At 40.2% G+C, this 9,162-nt stretch overlaps 1 protein-coding gene across 1 annotated transcript in view; it reads right to left on the reverse strand.

Moving 5' to 3' along the window:
- chrm2a (cholinergic receptor, muscarinic 2a) overlaps positions 1-8,350 on the reverse strand; it is a 78,604-nt gene extending 70,254 nt beyond the window's left edge. Inside the window, exon 1 of the mRNA XM_051890738.1 lies at positions 7,954-8,350. The gene's annotated coding sequence lies outside the window, so the exon portion shown is untranslated. The remainder of the gene's footprint in view (positions 1-7,953) is intronic.
- Positions 8,351-9,162: the final 812 nt, after the last annotated feature.

The following is a 9,162-nucleotide window of genomic DNA, read 5'->3' on the forward strand; positions in this document are numbered from 1 at the left end:
TTTCCAGGTGAAATACTAAGCTGCTTCGGTCGAACCGTCACACGGCTCTCCATCCGTTTCTCTCCCCGTAATGAGGCAGTGGAAGAAAATGAGCGAGTGGAGGTGTAATAGATGGAGAGAGAGAAATAGAAAGAGATGAATTGCTAGCATATAGATAATTGGAAAGAGGCTCTCTGGAGAAGCGCATCAGAAGGCTTGTGTAATTAGAACGGAGGAGTGTGTGAGGAATCTAAATGTTTCTGTGTTTGGGTCTCAGGAGGGTCTGCCGTCCTGTAGAGCCACTCAGACACACGAGTCCATCTGTTTTCCTGCTGGTTCACCTGCATTGAGACGCGACAACAGCTGTTCGCTTGTATAGTTCTGAGTGTATTGATCGTATCTCATCATACTTCAGATAAACACAAGTGCATCAAGCTCAATTCTTTGCATCTTAGCCAAGAGGGCCGCTATAGTGCCATTCATGTAAAGTTCATCTACTGAGCAACAAAATCTTAGTCTGGAACATTTCTCTCTATTCCCACGACCAAAAGTTTTGAGAGCATGTATTTGTAATGTGTTCTCAGTGTTTAAGTCTATTACACTGCGTCTCCGTCAGTTCACTCTCTGTTTTTGGAGCAGTCTGTTCTGGTGCTTCAGGTCTAAAGATATCTGAATCTCATTTCTTTTGGAAGATGGACAGTAAGGCAGAATATCCAGACACAGGAATCCTGCCAGATCCAGACTGATTTATCTACGAGTGTGTGTGTATTGATTGCTGTAAACGCACTGGGAAAACTGGGTTGATGACCTTGTGTTGGGTCGTGTCCAGCGCTGTTAGTCCACTTTATGCACTTTAAATGAAGGATGAACGCCGGCCATGAATACTGATTTCAGTCTAACCACACACTTAAACCATCCTTAATCCTACCAGACTTATTGATCATTTCACTAGTTTTACAGCTCAACCAGTCTCTCACACACAACTATGTCTGTACTTGATCTTCCAGGCTTATCAATAATCAAATTTAAAGGCAGTTCAATCACCTTCTGAGTTTGATAATCTCAGTGTTTTGGGTTTCCAGAGGACTAACGCTGAAACCCATGCAAATAAAACCTGCGTTCTGCGTGTTTGTATAACACACGGCGGGTGTGAAGATGTAAAACAGGCGTCTCTGAATCTAAACACATTCTCCTAGAATCCCACCGCTTTCCAAATGTCGCTCCTCTGATGTCGGGTCGGCCGTCAGCGAGCACACTAGTTAGGGATGATATATCCGAGCCGCCGGAGAGCGTCGTGAAGTGTGCAGGGTAAATTAAATCACGCCGCAGCTTCTGCACATTGTAAAAGCGATCTCTGAATTCAGATTGGATTATAGTTTGAGGAACTGGAACAAGGCGCTCATGTTTCGACTGGCTGTGGCGGCCCGTCGTGTTTACGCTGGGTTATGTGTCGACATTTTACTGAATTACTGCGCTAGTGTGTTCAATTTGTTTAAACAGAGAAAGTTGTGAGGATGAAAGACAGAAGCTGATGTTTTCACAGCATGTATGCAAACAGCAGGAACACGTTAAATTAGATTTGTTTGCATTTAATTTCAAATGAGGATCTAGTCATCTGATGTGCACCTAAATGTCATTGTCGTCGACAAATAGGCAAGTTCATCACATGGTGCTCAATGTTAGTAAATGCATGAGAATAAGTGCGCAATAACAGCAAGATTGGTGGATTAATATATGGATTTATTTAAAGGCACAATATGATCAAAATATATAGAACAATGTTATATATTTTGTTGACTTGTGTACTTACATTATCCCAAGAATGTTTAAATCCAGAGATTTAAGGCCCAGTGCGTCGCCTATCAAGGACATCATACCTGCGTTACCCTCAATTTCATGGAAGAAACCATGGATAGCCAAAGATGCTTTAATATATTTTGTGTTTTGCTGGACAGGTGAACAACTGTTTGGATACATTCATCGACAGAAATCTTACAGCAGTGTGCATTAAGTGTGTCATAGCAGTCGCCGCGCGAACGCAGAGTACCATTATAACAACTTTCAACACACAAATGTATCTAATATGATAAAAAGCGCTGCGTTACCCCACATATGCATGACCGGAAGAAGCGGAAGTGCTCATCTGCGGCATAATAAAAGCTCCACTGCTCTCGAGCCGTGTGTCGCGCTCGTCTCTCATTAGAAATTGCTTCAGCGGCTTCGTTCCGATCAAAAACCCTGCTTCCTACTACAGTAATGTTAATAAATCTTTAATACATTAGCTCATCCATAAGTCTCGTCAGATTCTTTCCACCGGCTGTAGACGTGAAGACAACACCTCCCATGATTCCACGAAATCAAGGGGTCATCAAGCTATGCCTTTGTTTTGAATAAGTGACCTCTAGTGGCGAAAATTACATACTGTGCCTTTAATGTTTATTATAGAAATGTTGATGTTGCAGTTAGTTAAATTAACAATAATCCTAATTTGTTGTATAGACATTTGAAGGAAACTCACTTTTTTGTTACCGCCACAAAAATGCAAGTCCAGGTCCAAAATAACGCTATTAATAATAATAAAAAATCATGCATTTGATTTGTTTTATTCGCTTTCATACGGAATAAAACAACATGAATGTGACATTCAAAATGATTTTGAATATTTGTTTTTCAGTAAACTGTAAATGAATGATAGCAGAGACAAAACGCCAAAAGTGGATGTGAAGATTAGTGAATAATGACTTAAATTTGAGTCTCCGATATAGGCATTCAATCAGTTTTACACTTATACTTTTTTGTTGCTAATTGGACATGTTGGAGCTTGACAGATCAAGTCAGATGACCGTTTGCCTTTTCAACTGATTTTGAATGTTGGTTTTTCAGTGAACTGCTCCTTTAAATGAACGTTAACAGATTGGACAAAATCAGATGTGTGGAAATATCATCTCTATGCATTAAGCCTTACAGTGTAAATGTAACACGAGCAAAAGCTCACCAGGGGTGCGCTGCTATTTCACTGATACACAGTAACCTCCAGGCCTCTCAAACACACACAGTTTCCTCTGTCCTGTCAGATCAGCTCGTGTCTGACAGCGTTTTGTGCCTCTGGAGTTCTGCACAGAGAATATCAGATGTGAAATGTAGAAAAATCCCTCAAACACGCCGTGTCGCACAAGCGGAGAGATCACCAGAGTGTGTCAACAGACTGACTGCTCGCACACACTCGCCGCCTCAGTGTGTGCCATTTAAGACAGACGCCCGTGGGGGAGAGGAGTGTGTGTCACTGCTCTGAATGTCATGAAGTAGCCTGCGTGTGTGTGTGTGTGTGTGTGTGTGTGTTGCCCCGGTTGGTTCTAGGGTCACGGTGCTTGTGGGAAAATAACTGTGTATAATCTTCAGATTTTGTGTATCACACACACTTATTTTTGTTTCACTATTTTAGTAAGGACATATTTTCTCATTTGCATTTAAAGATACATACACAAAAACAGTTTTTCCTTTCACTAAAAATGGGCATTTACAACATGGTATAATAAATGATCTGTGGGGTAATTTGAGCTGAAACTTCACAGACACATTCGGGGGACACCTGAGACTGATATTACATCTTGTGCAAAATGGCATAATAGGTCCCCTCTAAATAAAAACATGTTTTGGCCTTTTTAACTAGTAAAGTGTTCTCACTAGTCGAAATATTTCACAATATAAGTAAGGAAATTTGGCCCTCGCAAGTATAGCCAAACCTACACACACACACACACACACACACACACACGCACTGTAAGATCTCTTTACTATCTCAGTTATTTCTCCAAGACTGCAATAAGATTAAATGGAGTGCAAATGGATAAAATTGCTAAAAAATAACTACAATTAAAATGAAAACAGAAAATATAAAAATTCTAAATATGAATAAAATCTGTAATAGTGTCTAAATGACTCTAAAACAGCACTGCTCTACAGACAATATCTCAAACAACTTTCTTCACCCACAGTTTTGGACGGCCATCTTGAGGTTTACCAGCTCCACTCAGACTCGAATCCACTCGTGAGTCGCCATCAGACTCTCAATATGAGCTTAAACATTTCTCATCACTCTCACAACTATTAACTCATTTGTGTCTTTTTATTTCTCCTCAGGAGAAACATATGGAACAAAGTTTTTACTGAGCTGCGAACGAGCAACATCTGAGCAGTAACACTCTCCTCTGGGCTGTGCTCTACAGGCTCCAGAAAACAGTAAGTACATTTGCATATCTTTTTCATTTGTCTCCCTTTGTGGAACAAATGACGGAGGTTTTGCAAACCTGCTGTGAAGATGATGAGATGCAGGAGAGAGTGTGAGAGATCATTAGAGGAACGGTTCAGCCAAAAATCTCAGCGACTTTAATCTGAAGGAAAAAAGCACCTGGTATGTTCTGCTAAATACCTCCATTTGTGATCCACTGAAGATCACACAGGGTGAGGACATTATGGCAGGATTTACATTTTTGAGAGTAGATCTGAGATACTAAACACTCTGATATACATCACAATAGGGAAGAAAAAAATGGTAGCAGTTTCCATTTCATGCCACATTTGTCTCCAAACTGTAGTTCAGTAAACACACACGCGTGCTTTTGCTTCCAAAATACTTCAGTCAAGGTCCTGCAGAAATCTTTAGATGACTTTAAACCCGCCAGAAGTTCAGATCAGATGCTCAATGACTTTCTTCCTCTTTTCTCGTTCTCTCTTTTAGGTCCCACTGTTGTGCATTTAGTTTCTGTGATAAACAGCTAGTGCTGCAAATAAAGCAGGAGCAATGATTTCTGAACACACACACCCTCCGTACCCAAGGCCCTCAATGTTATTGACTTGTACAATAAGAGTGTGTGTGTGTGTGTGTGTAGCAGGAGATGCTGTCAGTCAGTTTGACTAAATGATATCAACTGCGACTCCATAAACATTATTCACCTAAACACCCTCACGGTGTCATTAAACACCACAACAACACTGTCTGCATTAAACTCTGGATGGCTGACATTACACGCGCACACACACACACACACACACACACACACAGGTCAGAGTTAATGAGCGTGTGCTTCTCTTTGAAGCAGAAGGTGTCCATCAACGGCTCAAAGACTTTGACGACCTGATTTAGACAATACAAAAAGCACCGTAGTAAAAAGGCCACACACACACACACACACACACACACACACACACACAGCAGCTGATGCGTATTATTGAGTGTTGATGTGGACACAGCGGAGATAATTACGTCTTTTCTTTACCAGCCTCCATCAGCCAGAGAAGACGCCTAAAATAGAAGTATAAAATGAAAAGGTGTATAATGACGCACAGGTGACATGCAGCGTCAGGCCATTCAGCAGGACTTTAACAACATCTACCAGTGATAGTTTGATGAACACAATATCCCTTCAGCTTTACATATTTAATATTAATATTTTATTTATTAAATACAATTTTAAAATATAATTAATAAATAATATGATTTTCAATATATATATATATAAATATTTAATTAATTAAAATTCAATAAAATATATATAATGTATAATACAATAATATTTATATATTATTTAAATTATATATATTAAAATTGTATTATATGTAATTTTAAAAAAGTGTATACATGTATTATAATGTTATTATGTATAATATAATTTTCAATACTAAAATATGATGGAATTTAATGCTAAAATATGTTTTTTTATTAATATTATATATTTTTGTATTATTATTTTCCTGTCTTGGCATATTTAGAATTGTGCTAGGATTGTTATTTGTCATTTCTTTCTGTTTAAAGTTTAATGTGTTGTGGTTGATCAGGTGACCCTGTTTAGGACCCTGTTTATCTGTATTTAGCTTGACTGTGTCGGACCTGTTGCTCCAGGCCGACTGAACCTGCAAGTGTTCTGTAAACAGTTACATCTGTGTCACGTGACATCAGGGGGCGGGACATTCTCATTCTACAGAGCGTTTGATTGGACAAAGAAATCTGCAGTCATCGATATTTTCGGTCAGTTTCCCAGGAGGAGAGAAACTTGTTTGTACATTTATATGCTGAAAGTAAATTTAGACAACTTTTAGGAGAACAGTAGCATGTAGATGAGCTCAGAGATGCACAACTAAAGGTCACAAAACTCACATTTTGATTTAATATGCCCTTTAAGAGTGTTAATGAGAAGCTACACTGTAATTGTGTTTTGCTAAATTAAAAAAAAATAAATGTGAGACAATTAGGATGCACTTTCGCCATAAATTATAAAGATAGTGATTTATATTTCTTGTAAAAATCACAGGTTTTATTGTAGGAATTTAAATGTTTTTTCAATTTTCTTGTGAACCTTTGCGCGTCCCGGGAATCTCCATGCGCGCTCCCGTCTGCATGTAACGCGCACTCTTCGGGACAGAACGCGCCAAGAGCTTGAACAACATCTCACGAAACCTCTTCACTCTCAATAAAGCCTCGTGTGAAGTGCGCCGTTAGTTCCCGCGGATTTCACCTGTTCCGTTGGGTTCCTCCGCGTCTTCACGCGTTTGAGTTTTCTATTTCTCGTCCCTTTACCTCATTTCACGCAAAATCCACTCAAAAGCAGCGCAACAATCCATCAGTGCCAAATCCACTGATAATCAATATGCTGCTCGTGTCCTGTACAATAATCAATCATTTCATGAGCACAAGTGGAATCAATACCTAAATTATGAGCAGTCATGAGTGAATCTCTGTTTTTCCCCTCTGTGACATATTTGCGTTAAAAATAGCAGATTTGAGCACCTGCCGCGTGACGCGCTTTGCTTATCGACGAGAATCTGATCAATCCCGCGCGCGTGCTCTGATCCATAACGAGAGCAACAGAGGGAATAAATCAGTTTCATCAGAGATTTTACATGAAAACTACCAACACAAGTGATTAAACTCCATTGATTAATAACAGTTAATCCTTAGCCAAACATTAGAGGCCAGTGCCTGATAATAAAGGACCGATTTATACATGATTTTCATTTCTTAATCACTTCAGATTCTAATCAAACGGAACCTAAACAGTCAAATTATACTTTATTCGGAGAATAAAACTAAACGCGCATTAGATAAATCCTCCATCCAGCACCCAGTGATTTCCAAATGTCTGTTTAGTTGGAGACAAATATATGAGTTTGATCGAGTTGTTTCTGTTAAAGGTCTGTGATCGCGCATCACTAATACAGCCGTGAACATGCGAGAAAATCGCGCGCCACAGAGACCTGTCCATCAAATCAGATGGAGAATCAGTTGTGTCCTGAAACATAGACACTTTCTTTAATAGCAGTCGACCTGTGCAGACATGTATGCATTATTTAGTTCAGATGCATGACCAACTGACCAATTAGATGTGGACTAGTTACATAATTAGTCCGTCCAGTGTGATTAAATTAGATTGTAGATGCAAGTTCAGTGCGCAAAAGCTTTTACGCACAACTCAAACGCCAACGAAAGCAGCCAAATTCGTTTCTTTTAAACCCCACATGTTTGATCTGATACCTAGATGTTTTAGCCAAAAAATTCCAGAACAATGCGAGTTGGTTTGCGCGTAAATCCCGCTTGACTTCTGTGGGCGCGCGAACGCCTCTGATTGCGCGCTCAGATGCCGCTGAAAATGGTCTAAATGGTCTCTGCTGAATGAAGTCTTTAAGTTGCTTACGTGCTTGAGTGAGTTATGAACGAAAAAGCGCGTGAAACACGCGTTGCTTTTGGAGTCTCCATGGAGCGTCAAGTTCAACAGCTCAATCCACAGTGATCCGCGTATCCTGCTGCTTTCCATCGATTTCAACATTTACAAAAATATTTTTTTTCAGAGTGGGTTTGTTTCGGCAGCCTTGTGTTTATGGCACGTGCGCGTTCATTTGTTTGCAGCTATGAAAGCGTGATGTAACAAATCTGTTGAAATGTTTTTAAATAACACGCAGCCGTCGGATAGTTCGTCCTACCTGCTCTCAGTCGCTCCTGTCGCCCGCTGGCTCGCTGCTCTCCGGGTCCGTTCGCTCGCGCAGCTGGACGTCTGAGGACATGATGCTGGACGCTCGGAGATCTTCTCGTGGGTGAACGCGAAATGAGGAGTGGAAATGAGGGGTAAGAGAGCAGGAGGGAGGGGAGGAGACGCAGGAGGTCCCTTTACAGCATCATCTCACATCATCAACACACTTCAGTTTGAAGGCGTCTAAGCTTCATCAATATCTCTTGCGGTGTTTACGTGAAATGCGTTATGATGCATCAGACTCGGGCTTTTATAGTCGGGAAATGGGTAGATCGGTTCATCTCGTGGGTTTTAAGTGGATTTGATGCATGTGCGTGTGTTCAGGTGAATCGTGTCGTGTGATTGAGCGGCTCTCGGCGCGTCTGATGCTGACGATGGATCGATTCTATCTCTGGACGGCTTGTTGACGCGCTCAGGCGCGCGAGGATTAAACGGGATTTTTGCTCGAACGTGCCGCGCAGCGCGTCCGTGTCGCACTAAACCGCGAAAACTATTAAGCGACAAAAAACCGCTGCGCTTCATGTGTGACACTCCTCCCCTTATAAAAAGTGTACTGTGGCGGTACTATGGTACATGACGAAAAAACAAAAACACGGTATCACCATGGTGCACGTGCAAAATCTGTTATTCCCACTGTAAAAAATACTGGGTTAAAAACAACCCAAGTTGGGTTGAAATTAGACAAACCCAGCGATTGGGTTGTTTTAACCCAGCGGTTGGGTTAAATGTTTGACCAACGTGCCTGGTATTTTTATTTAACTAAACTATTGTTTAAAAATTACTATATTTCTTACTGAACCCAAAATATGTTGGAAATTAACATTTATTAATGTTTAATGAATAATAATTAAACAGTGGTTAAATAACATTTTAACCCAACTGCTGGGTTAAAACAACCCAATCGCTGTTTGTCCATTTTCAACCCAACTTGGGTTGTTTTTAACCCAGTATTTTTAGCCTACATGCCCATGGTTTTACTATGGTACGTGTCCAAATATAAAGTATAATGATTCTTTGGTATACATCGTGGTACTAAATGATTACCATGTCAGTGTCCATGATACACTCTAAAAACCCAGCAGTTGGGTTAAATGTTCGATCAACCTGCTTGGTAGTTTTATTTAACTCAAATATTGATTAAAAATGACTTTATTCCTTGCTT

This window comes from Ctenopharyngodon idella, chromosome 4, assembly GCF_019924925.1.
Source record: "Ctenopharyngodon idella isolate HZGC_01 chromosome 4, HZGC01, whole genome shotgun sequence".
NCBI classification, from domain to species: domain Eukaryota; kingdom Metazoa; phylum Chordata; class Actinopteri; order Cypriniformes; family Xenocyprididae; genus Ctenopharyngodon; species Ctenopharyngodon idella.